This window comes from Sus scrofa, chromosome 5, assembly GCF_000003025.6.
Source record: "Sus scrofa isolate TJ Tabasco breed Duroc chromosome 5, Sscrofa11.1, whole genome shotgun sequence".
NCBI classification, from domain to species: domain Eukaryota; kingdom Metazoa; phylum Chordata; class Mammalia; order Artiodactyla; family Suidae; genus Sus; species Sus scrofa.
In genome coordinates this window covers 87,120,669-87,137,191 of record NC_010447.5, presented here as the reverse complement: position 1 = coordinate 87,137,191, position 16,523 = coordinate 87,120,669, and the positions used below count along the sequence as shown (strand labels likewise).

The 16,523-nt window shown below is 39.2% G+C and overlaps 1 long non-coding RNA gene across 1 annotated transcript in view; it reads right to left on the bottom strand.

The window, feature by feature from the left end:
• LOC102162163 overlaps positions 1-14,608 on the bottom strand; it is a 52,428-nt gene extending 37,820 nt beyond the window's left edge. Inside the window, exon 1 of the long non-coding RNA XR_002344243.1 lies at positions 14,499-14,608. This is a non-coding gene — a long non-coding RNA (uncharacterized LOC102162163). The remainder of the gene's footprint in view (positions 1-14,498) is intronic.

The following is a 16,523-nucleotide window of genomic DNA, read 5'->3' as shown; positions in this document are numbered from 1 at the left end:
AATTTTTAGCCCAGCTCTAAGAAATTCCCTGTTCCCATAAATATTTAATATTTGGTTTTAGACTTTTTAAAAAATGTTTTTACAAACTGATGGGATGGTGGGGGAGTGACCTTGGCAAAGGCAATTTTGGTAGAGTGGTGGGAACAGAATCCAGAACACCTGGGTTGCAGGAGCATGGGAGATGGTGAGGGCAAAGTGGTGGGCATAAACTGTGCCTTCGCCAGGCTCAGCAGCAGAAGGAAGTAAGAAATAAAGCATTAAGGGAGTTCCCGTCATGGCGCGGTGGTTAACGAATCTGACTAGGAACCATGATGTTGCGGGTTCGATCCCTGACCTTGCTTAGTGGGTTAAGGATCTGGTGTTGTCGTGAGCTGCGGTGTAGGTCGCAGATGCACCTCGGAACCCTCGTTGCCATGGCTCTGGTGTAGGCCAGTAGCTACGGCTCCAATTCGACCCCTAGCCTGGGAACCTCCATATGCCACAGGAGCAGCCCTAGAAAAAGGCAAAAAAAAAAAAAAAAAAAAAAAAAGACACACATACAAAAAAAAGAAATAAAGCATTAAGGTTGATGTCAGAGAATGTTTTGCCTATGTTCTCTTCCAGGAGTTTGATGGTGTCCTGTCTTTTATTTAAGTCTTTCAGCCATTTTGAGTTTATTTTCATGCATGGTATGAGGGTGTGTTCTAGTTTCATTGATTTACATGTAGCTGTCCAGGTTTCCCAGCAATACTTGCTGAATAGACTGTCTTTTTCCTACTTTATGTTCTTGCCTCCTTTGTCAAAGATTAATTAACCATAGGCGTCTGGGTTTATTTCTGGGTTCTCTAGTCTGTTCCATTGGTCTGTATGTCTGTTTTGGTACCAGTACCACACTGTCTTGATGACTGTGGCTTTGTAATAGTGCCTGAAGTCTGGAAGAGTTAGGCCTCCTGCTTGGTTTTTGTTCCTCAGGATTGCTTCGGCAATTCTAGGTCTTTTGTTGTTCCATATAAATTTTTGGATTATTTGTTCTAGTTCTGTGAAAAATGTCCAGGGTAATTTGACAGGGATTGCATTGACTCTGTAGATTGCTTTGGGTGGTATGGCCATTTTTACAATATTAATTTTTCCAACCCAGGAGCATGGAGTGTATTTCCGTTTCTTTGACTCCTCTATCTCTTTGATTAATATTTTATAGTTCTCAGCATATAAGTCTTTCACCTCCTTGGTCAGGTGTATACACAGGTGTTTGATTTTTGGGGGTGTAATTTTAAAAGGTATTGTATTTTTGTATTCCTTTTCTAAAATTTCATTGTTAGTATACAGAAATGCAACTGACATCTGAATGTTAATCTTATATCCTGCTACTTTGCTAAATCTGCTGATCAGTTCAAGTAGTTTTTGGGTTAAGTCCTTAGAGTTTTCTATGTATAGTATCATGTCATCTGCATACAGTGACAGTTTTACCTCTTCTCTTCTTATTTGGATGCCTTTTATTTCTTTTGTTTGTCTGAGTGCTGTGGCTAGGATTTCTAGTACTATGTTGAATAACAGTGGTGAGAATGGGCATACTTGTCTTGTTCCAAATTTTAGTGGGAAGGCTTTCAGCTTTTCTCCTTTGAATACTATATTGGCTGTGGGTTTGTCATAAATGGCTTTGATTATGTTGAGGTATGTTTCCTCTATACCCACTTTGGTAAGAATTTTGATCATGAATGGATGTTGGACTTTGTCAAATGCTTTTTCTGCATCTACTGAGATGATCATGTGGTTTTGACTTTTCTTTTGTTAATATGGTGTACGACATTGATTGATTTGCCTATGTTGAACCATCCGTGTGAACCTGGGATGAATCCCACTTGGTTGTGGTGTATGACCTTTTTTATATGTTGTTGCATTCAGTTGGCTAAAATTTTGTTGAGAATTTTTGTGTCTATATTCATCAACAACATTGGCCTATAGTTTTCTTTTTTGGTGGTATCTTTGTCTGGTTTTGGAATTAGGGTGATGATGGTGTCATAGAATGTCTTTGGGAGTGTTCCGTCTTCTTCAACCTTTTGGAAAAGTTTAAGGAGCATGGGTGTAAGTTCCTCTTTGTATTTTTGGTAGAATTCACCTGTGAAGCCATCTGGTCCTGGACTTTTATTTGTAGGGAGTGTTTTTATGACATATTCAATTTCATTTCCAGTGATTGGTCTGTTCAGTTGATCTATTTCTTCTTGATTCAGTTTTGGCAGGCTGTAAGTCTCTAGAAAGTTGTCCATTTCTTCTAGGTTGTCAAGTTTGTTGGCATACAATTGTTGATAGTATTCTCTCATGGTTTTTAGTATTTCTGTAGTATCAGTTATGACTTCTCCTTTTTCATTTCTTATTTTGTTTATTTGGGTTTTTTCTCTCCTCTTCTTGGTGAGTCTAGTCAGAGGTTTGTCAATTTTGTTTACCTTTTCAAAAAACCCAGCTCTTGGTTTTATTGATTTCTTCTATTGTTTTTGTAATCTCTATTTTATTGCTTTCCTCTTTGATCTTTATAATTTCCTTCCTTCTGCTGACTTTAGGTTTTGGGTGTTCTTCTTTTTCTAATTTATTTAGGTGTTGGGTTAAGTTGTTGATTTGAGATTTTTCTTCTTTTCTGAGGAAGGCCTGTATTGCTATGAATTTCCCTCTAAGCACTGCTTTTGCAGCATCCCATAGATTTTGAGTGGTTGTGTCTTCATTATCATTTGTCTCGAGGCATTTTTAAATTTCCTTCTTGATTTACTCATTGACCCACTGGTTTTTTAGTAGCATGTTGGTCAGTCTCCCAAGGCAGCAAAAACAAAAACAAAAATAAACCAAATGGACCTATTCAAACTGACAAGCTTTTGCACAGCAAAGGAAACCAAAAAGAAAACAAAAAGACAACTTTCAGAATGGGAGAAAATAGTTTCAAATGATGCAATGGACAAGGGCTTAATCTCTAAAATATACAAATAACTTATACACCTTGACAACGAAAAAACCAACAACCCAATAGAAAAGTGGGCAAAAGTCCTGAATACACAGTTCTCCAAGGGAGATATACAGGTGGCCAACAAGCACGTGAAAAAATGCTCAACATCACTGATTATTAGAGAAATGCAAATCAAAACTACCATGAGATACCACCTCACACTAGTCAGAATGGCCATCATTAATAAGTCCACAAATAACAAATGCTGGAGGGGGTGTGGAGAAAAGGGAACCCTCCTGTACTGTTAGTCAGAATGTTAGCTGGTATAGCCACTATGGAGAACAGTATGGAGGTACCTTAGAAAACTATACATAGAACTACCATACAACCCAGCAGTCCCATTCCTGGGCATATATCCGGACAAAACTTTCCTTAAAAAAGACACATGCACCCGCATGTTCATTGCAGCTCTATTCACAATAGCCAAGACATGGAAACAATCCAAATGTCCATCGACAGACAATTGGATTAGGAAGATGGAATACTACTTAGCCATAAAAAAGAATGACGTAATGCCATTTACAGCAACATGGATGGAACTAGAGACTCTCATCCTGAGTGAAACTAAGTCAGAAAGAGAAAGACAAATACCATAGGATATCTGGAATCTAATATACAGCACAAATGAATGTTCCCACAGAAAAGAAAATCTTGGACTTGGAGAATAGACTTGTGGTTGCCAAGGGGGAGGGGGAGAGACTGGGATGGACTGGGAGCTTGGGGTAAATAGATGCAGACTATTGCCTTTGGAATGGATTAGCAATGAGATCCTGCTGTTTAGCACTGGGAACTATGTCTAGTCACTTATGATGGAGCATGAGAATGTGAGAAAATAGAATGTATACATGTATGTGTAACTGGGTCACCATGCTGTACAATAGAAAAAATAAAATAAAATAAAATCATATTGATTTGGGAAAAGTGACCCAACACTCAAGGGAACAATTGGCAAGAGTGGGTTCGTGTGTGTCAGGGGCAGTGAGAGACTGCTTCATGCTGCCTACTGCTTTAGGTGGTGGCTGCAGCCCAGAAGAAAGGAACAGAGAGAAAAACTTCCTGAGCAATGCTCAACCTACTACCATCCCCTTCGTCCTCTGGTAGAGGGTAGGCAAAGCCTCAGGCAGTGAAATTCTTTTTTTTTTAATTAAATTTTTTTCTTTTTTTAAAAAAAAAAAAAAAAACAAAGAAAATACTAGAATTGGTGGAGCATTTGTGTTACAAATGGGGAGTCCTGAACTGTTAGGACTAAAGCAGGAGAAAATGTACCTGAGAAATTTGGACTAGCAATTGGAGCGAATTTCCATACGGTTTAAGATTTCAGATGTGGGACATTTCCAAGTGAGGATTGAAGTGGGCACTGAAGTTGATAGCTGCTCTTTGGTATTCCAGAGGACAAGATGCTTTGAAGCTTGAAGGGAGCCCGATAAATTATTCATTCAGCACATATTTTCAAGCACCTCCCAGGTGTCAGGCATTTTCTAGAAACAGGAATTGCATGTGGAGTAAAATAGATAGGCAAAATCTTCTCTAAAAAGGGCTGACAGACAACAATTATGTAAACAAGTGAGATAATTTGTGAGAGCAAAAACAGCTATTAAGAAAATATAACAGGAAAAGATGCTGTTTTAGCCAGAATTTACCAGGAGTGTAGGTAGGCTATTCGTCTGCAACTTCCAAAGGGAGACATTGCTGTCAAGAGGCAAATGGCTGGCCAGTTGATTGGGGGGGATGGTGTGGAATAAGGGGGTGTGCTGATTGCAAAGACATGCATCCTCTGAGGGAATTATGGGTAACTTGGATTTGTCAAAGACAGTGTTAGCAGATTTTTTTTTTTAGTTCTAGCTGGAGACAAACAAGGAGAGAAGATATAAGTATTAATTGACAAGAATTACTGCCTTTCATCTTGAATTTATAGCTTATAAGCAACAGACTTTTAAGAATTTAGTTCCTCACATTCTTCTAAACAGAGATTATGGAATATCTGAAGTTATTTCTTCCTTAACAAATGATAAAAAAAAAAAAAAGCTTATTTTTACACCCACCCCCTCTTCCTTTTACGCAATCTCCTTTTGGTCCTGCATAAGAAGGTCATTTTTATTTCTTTTAGAGTGAGAAATATTCATCTCTTGATGCATTATGAAATATCTCTTAATCCTCCTCCTTTGCCTTTACCTCAAGCCCCCTTCTGCAACCTTTCAAATGTTGCAGTTTCTAGAACAGATCTGTAGCTCAGAAAGCCGACTGCTATCAGGAAAAACAAGAATAAGAAAAGCTTTCACTTTTCAAAGTTCATTAGCAGAGGGGTGACATGGATTACCCTAGAAACTGGCACAGAAACTGCCTGTTGCTCTTGGCAAATGAATCAGTTGGGATGAAAATGTTAATATATTTGAACAGATATGAGTCAATGCTATTCTGGGGGTGAAAAGTGTGGTTTACTGTACGAGCATATATAGTACCAAAAAAACCTGGAAAAGACTGCAAGGAACTATGGCAGATATGACAATCAGTGTTCAGGTTTTCTTTAAAATCGAAACAGTCATTTGCATTAGAGTCCAGATTTATATTAAACCTACATACAATAATAATTTCTAGATGAAATTCTAGACAACGACATGATTTAAATGATTTTCTCTTTCTGTTCCCAAAGCAACCAAATAGAGCGGCAGTGAGACAGCATGAAAAGAACTCTGGATTTAGGATGTGGGGGGGGGATAAATTATTCAAATTCATATAATTTGTAATCATACGAATTAGCTATAAGATGATGGGTGAATCACTTAATCTCTTTGAAATTAGTTTTCTTATTTGCAAAATAATGGGACTGGCCTCGGGGTTGTTACTGTCTCTTTCTGATTTAAATAATATGACTTGGAGTTATATCCCCAAAGGGAAGCCCTATTACGGCCCTGAGGCGACCTGCAACTACAATGGAGTGTCCAGGGGCTGTGTGGAAATTGCCACCATACATTTCCTGTTTTATGCCAGATCTTTATTCAGTTTTCTAGACTGATCAAGCACTGGGAAGCCGTGTGAATGTTTGTGCATTTTAGCAAGGGCTGGTTAAGGTTTAGACTGACCGCGTGACAGAAAATAATCATTTACATCAGAAACCCTTCTTCAAAATGACAGAACACCTGAGTTGGAAAAAAAAAAAGTTTGATAAGCTTCTGGTTCAAACAGTTAACTGACCTCATGAGTTAACTTCCTCTTCCACTTAAAACCCCCTCAGAAATGATGGAACTCATACAGAAGTGCTAAGCCCCAAACAGCTCTAGAAAGTCAGGGAAAGTCTTGTCCGACAGGAGGGATTTAGGTGGGGTTAAAAATATGAGCTCTGAAAGTCCCCTTCTTGGCTCAGCGGTTAACGAACCCGACTAGGATCCATGAGGATATGGGTTCGATCCCTGGCTTTGCTCAGTGGGTTAAGGATCTGGCATTGCTGTAGCTATGGTGTAGGCTCGAAGCTGTAGCTCCAATTCGATCTCTAGCCTTGGAACGTGTATATGCCTCAGGTGTGGGCCTAAAAAGGCAAAAAAAAAAAAAGAGCTCTGGACCCAATGGCTGGGTTCTTGGTACGGTGGCTCCTCCCTTTGGGTCTTCTAGCCCTTGGGTAAATTACTTTCCCTCTCGATGCCTCAGTTTCCACATCTAGAAAACAAAAATACCCACCTCTGAGGATTAATACAAGTAAAGTGCTTTGAACAGTGCCTGATGCATATGTTTTCACATATCACCTATAATTATTGCTATTATAGCTTTAACATTGGATGTTAAAGCAGATGGGGTTAGTCATGGATGATAACACCCACCAGGGATTAAAAAACAAAACCCATAATCCTTTTTAGGTGAAAGGCAAAAGCTCAGATGATCCCTGAAAAAGAAACCTAAGATGCTAAGTAATACGGGCAGCAGAGGGCAGCCAGGGGGATAATGAATTACAGTGACTTTGTGGAGTCACTTATTCCACAAGTGGCTGCTGCAGCATTTGCCCTAAGGTTAAAATCATGAGTTCTGCTCTCTAACTAGGATATCTGCCACCAGTTACTCCTAGGGTGGGGGCTGGGGCCAAAGAGAAAAATGGGACAATTTTCCAACTGCCTTCCATCTGTCATAAGAAGGATGAAAATGTAATTTGTTGTCTAAACTGGGACACTTTTGAATGAAAGCAAGCACTATTAGTAGTTAATTATGCCAGAAGAAATGTAACCTGTGACCATCCCAGGGGGGCCAGGACATTAGTTCCCTTGGTTATAAGGGATAGAGGGATACTTATGCCCCCAAAGGAAAGCCCACTTGGCCACACAGTCTCTCCCCTCTACTCCCCAATTGCATAGATTGCCCAGAAAACAAGGATATTATGTGTTCAAATACTCCAGCTACCTAAGTAGGTCAATCTAAACCTGAAATTACAAGTGTGACTAGATGCCAAGAATTCCTGAACCTTTGAGGAAAATCAACAGCCGGAAAGAGTGATGCCATACTGGAGAAACAAACAAACAAAAAAAGTTCCTATGAGGAAACAGAATTAAGGCAGGAAACAGAGAGGTTGATACAAATTTATTATATTCATAAAACAAGACTACATTGCTATCCTTATCTTATTTTTAAAGGAAGCAATTTAAGTTCCGGGAAATTAAAAAAAGACCTGTCCCTCCCTTAGGGTTGCCAGATTGAGCAAATTTAAAAAAGGACACTTAGTTAAATTTTAATTATGTCTAACTGCCTATGCCTATGTACATTAAGCAAAAGAAAAAATATTGCAAGGGGTAGACTTATGCAAAAATTACTTGTTCGTCTGAAATAAATTCTAAGTATCTAAATTTCATACTTCTTCCTTTAATTGTATTTCCTTTGGCTAGTCTTTAATAATTCTTTGTTATGTAGAATTTGCTTATAAAATGTCTTGCATTTACAGTCTGTGTTCCATTTATACAACATGGCTTCTGTAGCTGTCAACGTGTCGCATTCTTTTGTCCATTGAACACTCATTACTGAGCAAATACACTCAACATTAGTAAAATGAGCCACTGTACTGAAAGTTAACAATTTCAAGGACTTACTCTTCAAATTTGAATTGTTGAAGTACCCAGTACCATATTTCAGGCACAATTTGCCTTTCCATTCTTTAGGATTATGCTGTGACGTTTTGATCAATAACATTTAAAAATGTTGTCTACTGACACAAGAGTATTATCATCAATTTGTATTCCCTTTGCTACAACACTACACAGATTCCACTTATTGACATGCTGGAAGAGAATTTGGTATGATCCATGTGAACAAACAGAATTCAAGGGTTGAAACTGTCACGGCCATAATAATTGTCTACTTCATGTTGGAATGTCTTTTCCTGCACATAGTAATGCTATTCCATTTACAAACATTTTATAATTAAAGAGATAAATATCTCACCTATTCTTTTTTTTTTTAATTCAACAAGTTTTGGCTTTGTTTGTTTTTAAGCAATGAGCACTTCAGCCAGATAATTTGTTTTTTGTGTTTTGTTTTGTTTTTTTTTTTTTCATTTTTGGCTGCCCTCCAGTGTATGGAGTTCCCAGGCCAGGGATCAGATCTGAGCTGCACTCACGACCTAAGTTGCAGCCGCAACAACACCGGATTCCTCAACCCACTGAGCTGGGCTGGAGATCAAACCCTCATCCCAGCACTCCCAAGATGCCACTGATTCTGTTGCGACACAGCAGGAACTCCCAGCTGGATCATTTGAGCAGCAAGACTGATACTGATACTGATACATGGTGTGAAAGGCTCTTAGCACTTCTGTGGCAATTATTTTATCTTCTTTGTCTGAATTTCTCTTCATAAAAGATGGTTATTTGATCACTTTCTTTGACAGTAGTTGAGTGATACATCTCCTATGCTTTAACTGTTGGTATATACTGATGTATATCTGACTTTCTGCTATGTTCGATATGGAGCTAACAATTGCATACTGAGAGCTTCAAAATGACTTTTTACTTATTTAATAAACGACTTTTTTACTTATTCAGAAAACTCAGTACAAAATTTACACTTGGGGTTTGGCATTTGAAGTCCAAATATACAGAAATAGGTAGTAGACAATGCAACCACTGCCAGAATTGAGAAGATTATGTGGTTATCTCACAGTGTGGTCTGTCACTCACAAGTCCAACTCACATAAACAGGGTTTGAACTGTTGAAAAGGTTGAGAATTAATGAACCAATTATAAATCAAATGGTCTGTTTAATGCCCCAAAAAAGCGAACTTCCAGTTTGCCTACAAGGGAGAGCTGTGCTCATAAAGCCATCACCCCAAACGAGCCAAATCTGATCTATGTAAGGTTTTGGGAAGCCTAGCATTCAGGGTTTGATGGGCTTTTAGAAGCAAGAGTGTTTAGAGATTGACAGATTTTCAGAATCGTTCCTGTGGTCCTGGGAGTCAGGCTGCTGTTTACCCGCTGACTTTGAAACACTAGCTGATTGGCTATTGTCTAGGAGGGTGGAACTGTCATTGTTTTCCTGACTGTGGGTTTTATCCCTAATTGGCTGGTTTTCAGAAGCCAAGTGCTTTCATTAATTCGCCAGCTTTCAGAAACAGAGTGAGGCTGTTGTTTATTAGCTGATTTTCAGAGCATTTGCACTGATCTGAAGTTATCTATAATTAAGGGTAGTTGTTTGTTCACAATTTGGGTCTTCGGCCAAAGAACAGTCTTACCCTTTCTTGAATGTGAAAAAATTATGTTTTTTTTGTTTTTTGTTTTTTTTTTTTCTTTTTAGGGCTGCACCTGTGGCATCTGGAAATTCTCAGGGTAGGGGTCGAATCGGAGCTATAGTTGCAGGCTTACGCCACAGCAATATGGAACTCAAGCTGCATCTGCAACCTACACCACAGCTTATGGCAACGCTGGGTCCTTAACCCACTGAGTGAGGCCAGGGATTGAACCCACATCCTCATGGATACTAGTTGGGTTCTTAACGTTCACTGAGCCGCAGTGGGAACTCCAAGAAACAAGTACTTTTAATTCTCACTCCCCTTTTGGTTTTCCTTCAGCCAAACCTACAGGAAAGACCACGAGGGACTGTTTAGGCCTTCACCGTGTGGAGCTATGCCGCCCTTTAAGTGATTTAAGCACCAATTTCTGTCTCGAAAAAAATAGCTCCGAGTGGTCATTTTTTATCCAAGTGGTCATTTTAACGATAAAAAAACCCCAAATAAACAATATGTAACATGTCTCGACATCCAGGACCTAGGACAAAACCATTCAACAGAGGCCATGTTCTGTAAATACGGGATGCCTGGCAATTCATCCTCTCCTCCCTCGCAAAACCCTTACAATAGGGCAACAACTGGGTAGCCGGACGATGGGCTGAGTAGCAGCATGGCTCGAAAGGTGAATTATATATATATATACATATAGTTGATTACAGATATGTTTTAAGCCATAAACAATTCTTTTTTTTTTTTTTTTTAAGGGCCATACCCGAGGCACATGGAAGGTCCCAGGCTAGGGTTGAATCGGAGGTGTTAGCCACAGCCCACAGCAATGCGGGATCCGAGCCGAGTCTTCGACCTACACCATAGCTCGTGGTAACGCCAGATCCTTAACCCACTGAGTGAGGCCAAGGATTGAACCCTCATCCTCATGGATACTAGTTGGGTTCATTACCACTGTGCCACCACAAGAATGCCAATTCGGATTTTTAAAAATGCTGAACACCATCGCTTTACAAAGAAGCATAATGGCTTTATGTAAGGTTTTGGGAAGCCTGGCATTCAGGGTTTGATGGGCTTTTAGAAGCAAGAGTGTTTAGAGATTGACAGATTTTCAGAATCGTTCCTGTGGTCCTGGGAGTCAGGCTAATGTTTACCTGCTGACTTTGAAACACTAGCTAATTGGCTAGTGTTTCAAAGTACCTAGTTATAGCAAGGTATACAGCGACATCAGAATACTGAAAACTGGTCATTGTTTTTGTCCAGGTCAAATACCTTAAAGTCCCTAACTCTTCCCTTTTTGCCCACCACACATTCCCATCAACAGGCCCTCTGAGTTCTATCTTTTTTTTTTTTTGGTCTTTTTTTGCCTTTTTAGAGCCGAACTCGTGGCATATGGAGGTTCCCAGGCTGGGGTCTAATCGGAGCTGTTGCTGCCGGCCTACACCACAGCTCACAGCAATGCCAGATCCTTGACCCACTGAGTGAGGCCAGGGATCGAACCCACAACCTCATGGTTCCTAGACGGATTCATTAACCACTAAGCCACAGTGGGAACTCTGCTCTGAGTTCTATCTTTGAAATAAAACTCAACCACCCTCATCCAACCTCTAACCCACCACAAACCTCCATCACTTAAGCCCCTAATGTGTCCTGCTATTGTGAGAACCTCTTCACTGGCATCCCTGGTCCCGCCCTTGCCCATCTACAGTCCATTATGCCCTCCTCAATAGCCGAAGTAACCCATCCAGCATGCAATAAGGTCCTGTCTCTAACCTTCAATAACTTCCCATTCCAAGATCCTTATTCAGGCTTTTTAGCTCCTGCAGGACTTAGCCCCTGATATCCCTCCCTCGTCACATGCCCTGTAGCTCCAGGCATGCTGGCATTCGGGCCATTCCTTGAAAGGCTAAACATTCCTATGGCGGGGCTTTGGCCCTTGCTTTTCCTTCTTACTAGGATGCTCATCCCCCAGATACCCATCTGCCTCATTCTCACTTCATCTTGGCCTCTATACAAATGTCACCTCTTCAGGCAGTGCTTCCCTGGCCACCTATCTACACAGGATACCCCTATTTCTTTTTATTGCTGGCTTATTGTATATCCCACTTAGAATGGAAGCTCCTCGAAGCCAAGAACTTTTCTTTGTTCTCTGCTGTATCTTTAGTGATTGTGCTAGAACTTGGCACATACCAAGTATTCCATAAATAATTGTGGAATGAATGCCTAGTTTTAGTCAAAGGAGAATTTACCATAAGGAGCTGAGAACTATATCTCAGAGAGCCTAAAGAGAGGAGTGTAGTTGAACTACAGAATCAAACTCTATCCAAGAAACCATCTCTTATCTGATAACTGCATGTCTCTCTCTATGCATCTGCTTCCTTTGGTCCTTTTGCGGTTCAGTTTCTTTTACTCGGCTGATGGCAGGGCCTGTAGAACTTGTGTTTTCAATTCCTGTGAGTCTCTTCTAGAGGATCCTGGCCTGGGATTGTGAGACTCACAGTAATTGACAACACAGTGCTTTGAAACACACCTCTCGCAGAAACTGACGGAAAAGCAAACCAAAAATAGGTAAATGCTTGATGTTTAGAATAAAACAATCCACAGGCTTGAATATACAGATGGCCTAAGTAGTCAGGCACCTAGGATAGACTTCTGCACATAGGATAAACTTCAAACAATGTGTTCAATATATATACATATTTTTATCTTTTTTGGCTGCCCCTACTGCATATGGAAGTTCTGGGCCCAGGGATATGAGCTGGAGCTGCAACCTACACCACAGTGGCAGCAACACTGGATCCTTAACCCACTGCACTGGGCTGGGGATCAAACCAAACCAGGGCCTCCCTCCATTGAGACAAGCCACCGAGCCACAGTGGGTACTTGCTCAATATGTTTTTATTCAGCCTCAAGAAAACTTTTCAGGTGAAACATTACTAAATTTAAAGCAATGTAGCAAAATTTTTATTTGAAAGAGAAAAAATAATTTTTCCTTTGTTTCCACACTTTTTAGAATTTTGGAATGAAAGCTGATTTTTTTTTTTTTTTTTTTTTTTTTTTTTTTTTTGCTTTTTAGGGCAATACCAGTGGCATATGGAAGTTCCGAGGCTAGGGGTTGAACTGGAGCTGCAGCTGCGGGTGTACGCCACAGCCACAGCAACACAGGATCCTAGCTGCGACCTACATGATAGCTCACAGCAATGCCAGATCCCTAACTCACTGGGTGAGGCCAGGAATCGAACCCACATCTTCGTGGATACTAGTTGGATTTGTTACTACTGAGCCACAATGGGAACGCACTTAAAAAAAATAAGAACAAGAACAACAACAAAAAAAAAACTCCGACTTCCATATGCCACAGGTGTGGCCCTAAAAAGAAAAATTAAAAAAAAAAAAAACTAATTCAAATAGATAAACCTCTGCCTATCCAATATGGAGAGGGGAGAGAAGATTCAGATAAGCAGCATTAAAAAGGTGAAAAGGCACATAGTTAGAGAGGCGAAAGAAACTTTTAAAAAGTTAGAAGGGAATATTACGTAAACGCTAAAAAGAAGGCTTGGAAAAATAAATGAAATACATTCTTTTCTAGGAAAGTAAAAATGATTTAAAAATTCCAGAAGAGGTAAAGAAACTTAAATAGTTCAATAATTGTAGAAGATGTGGAAAATGAGCAAATATCTTTTTTCCACTAAAGACACTCTCCTTGGGGGATTTTACAAGTGAGTTTTTCAACCCTCCAAGGAAGAGGTATCATATTTTACTCAGAGAGCACAGAAAAGGGTGAAAAATTTTAATAGTCTTCTACAGGGTAGAATATTCCTCGTATGAAAACCAGACAAAGGTTGTATACCCACACATACATACACATCCCTATTCACCAATCGCTGATAGAAAATATGCACAAAGGTACTAAATAAATAATTAGATGAATGATGTTATTCATTAAGGATATGTACCAAGACCAAGAAGGTGTTACTTAAATTGCAAATATGTTTCAATATTTAGGAAACATATAAAATATGGTATGCTAATATTAAAGGAAAAAACTATAAATCATCTAAACAGAGAAAGAAAAGGCATTTGGATAAAATTCAAGATCTAGCTTGATTTAACAACAAAAATACACCTTTTTTGAGGTAGTAATAAAAGAAGATTTCCATAACTTCACAAAAGGGGGGGGTCTGTCAGAAATCACTATAAGACATTATATTTAATGGGTAACCACTAAAAGGATTTTATTTAAAAGGAAAAACAGGGAAAGGAAGTTATCACTCCTCTTTCAATATTATTTTTAAGATTCTAGCTAATGCGATAGCATAAAAAGGAACTAAGTATTAATATGAGGAAGTAAGAGGCAAAACTATTATATATGCTAGAAATAATGCAGAAAATGAAATAAATGACCCCATGGCACAAATAGGATTCTGTAAGGTGATAAAAAACAAACTTAGAAAAGCAAATAATCTGTCGATGCACAAACAATAATCAAATAGGAGATGTAATGGGAAAGGGCTGCAGATACAAGACAATAAAAGTATGAAAATGTACAGGAATAAACTTAGCAAGAAATCTTTAGGATTTACATAAAGAAAACAAAGCTTTACTGAAGGCTATAAATGTAAAGAGGCGAATTCTCCTAGATGCAACAACAGAATTGTTAAGGTGTCACTTCTCCTTAACCTCAGCTGTAAATAAAATGGGATCCCAATGAAAATACTAACTGGATTTTTTTTAAATGCCATTTGCAATACACCGTCTGTATAGCAGCAGTGTAATAGCTAAATCTTCAAACCTTAGTGGTTTAACACAATGAAGGATTTAATTTTCACTCACAGATAGTGGAAGGGTTCCTGGTTAGGCTGATTGGAAGCCAAGTGCATTTCATTCTGTGGCTCTGGCCTCCTGTTAGGTCCTTGGAGTACTCGACGGGGACAATGACAGTGAAGAAGGCATCCTTGCTTTCCCATCACTTTTACCCAAGAAGGACACAGACTGTACTTGCTTACATTCCACTGGCAAGAACTAGTCATCTGACTTTTGTTAGGTGGAGGGGGAGCTTGGAAGTGTAGTCCACAGCTAGGTAACTTCTTTCTGCCAACAATGCTTTGACCTGGGAGCACTGACCCCCACTTTGACCATTATGAAAGAGGAGCATGAGTTTTTTGGTGGTCAGCTGGCTATTTCTGCCATAATAAGTGGCATTTTTAAAAATAATAAGTTAACACATATTTAAATATACTACATTACAGTGACTAAAGTAATGTGCTGTCAGAGAAAGATGAGCGTATCAATTAAGGAAAAAAAAGTGAATAGAACCTGAATTCTGCAGTGTGGAAATAAGTGGATAATGATAGAGCATCACTTCAAATAAGTTGGGAATGGATACCCTGCTTAGTAAGTGGTAATGGAACAAATGGCTATCCATTGGACAAAAATAAAGTTAAATTTCTACCTTATATAAAAATTCTGGGAGTTCCCGTGTGGCTCAGTGGTTAAGGAACCCGACTAGTATGCATGAGGTTTCGGGTTTGATCCCTGGCCTTGCTCAGTGGGTTAAGGATCCAGTGTTGCCGTGAGCCATGGTGTAGGTTGCAGACTTGGCTCAGATCCCACGTTGCTGTGGCTGTGGTGTAGGCCAGAGGCTGCAGTTCCAATTTGACCCCTAGCCTGGGAACTTCCATATGTCGCAGGTGCATATGGAAAATAAATTCTGGATTATTTAAAGTGCAAACATGAAACACACACAAAAATAATAGTAGTGTAAGTAAATCTAGGAGAACTTTTTTCATAATCATTTTTCAGCCCACCCAATAACACACACAAACCATATAGGGAGAAAGTCACTTTCATATCTATGGAGGAATATAAATTGACACATTTTAGGAGAGAAATTCAAAAGTATCTGAAATACACTAAAATATTGCCTTTGATCCATCTATTCTTTCCTAAGCATTTACTCTTCAGAACTATTCACGTATAGGCACAAAGATAATATTTGCAGCATTCTTTGTGAATACATTGGGGCAGTCTGTATGAATAATAGCGGGCGAAGGTATTACATGAATTATCATAAGTTTAGTCTTCGAAAAAAAGTGAAGAAAAGGAGTCCACAATATAATCCTGAGTAAAAAATAACACATGTTGCATAATAATAAAGTTTATTGCATTATTAGAATGTTTTACGCAGTTGAGTATTAACATTCATGACAAAGCTATGAGGTATATACAAATATTAATCTCATTTTAAAGATTAGAAAAATTTGGCATTGATATGTAACTCGCAAAGGAAGCTAAATGGTAGAAGTGGGATTTGAATCAAGGTGGTTTTGCTGAAACCCCATGTTCTCAAGGCATATGCTGTACCGGCTCTGTGTATAGCAGGAGACCATTTTGTTTAAAAAAAAAGTACTTGTGTGCATTTGTATTCTTATTTTAAGAAGTGTGAAAACATACCCTACAATGGAACATGGTTTACCCCACCTAGTGGTGATAGCTATGGAGAGTCACTTTTTCTTCCTATATGGCTTGATCTTTTTCAGAAACAACCAACCAACCACATGTATTCCTTGTAACATAATGAAAATCTTAAAGGAAAAGTTGAAGTTTGATGATATATATTGAAGTGATCCAATGCTCCAATGGTAATCATTAAGATTTAGTACCCAGGGAGTTCCCATCATGGCTCAGCAGTTAATGAACCCGACTAGTATCCGTGAGGACACAGGTTGGATCGCTGGCCTTGCTCAGTGGGTTAAGAATCCAGTGTTACCATGAGCTGTGGTGTAGGTAGCAGATGTGGCTCAGATCCTGCATTGCTGTGGTTGTGGCGTAGGCCATTGGCTGCAGCTCTGGTTCGAC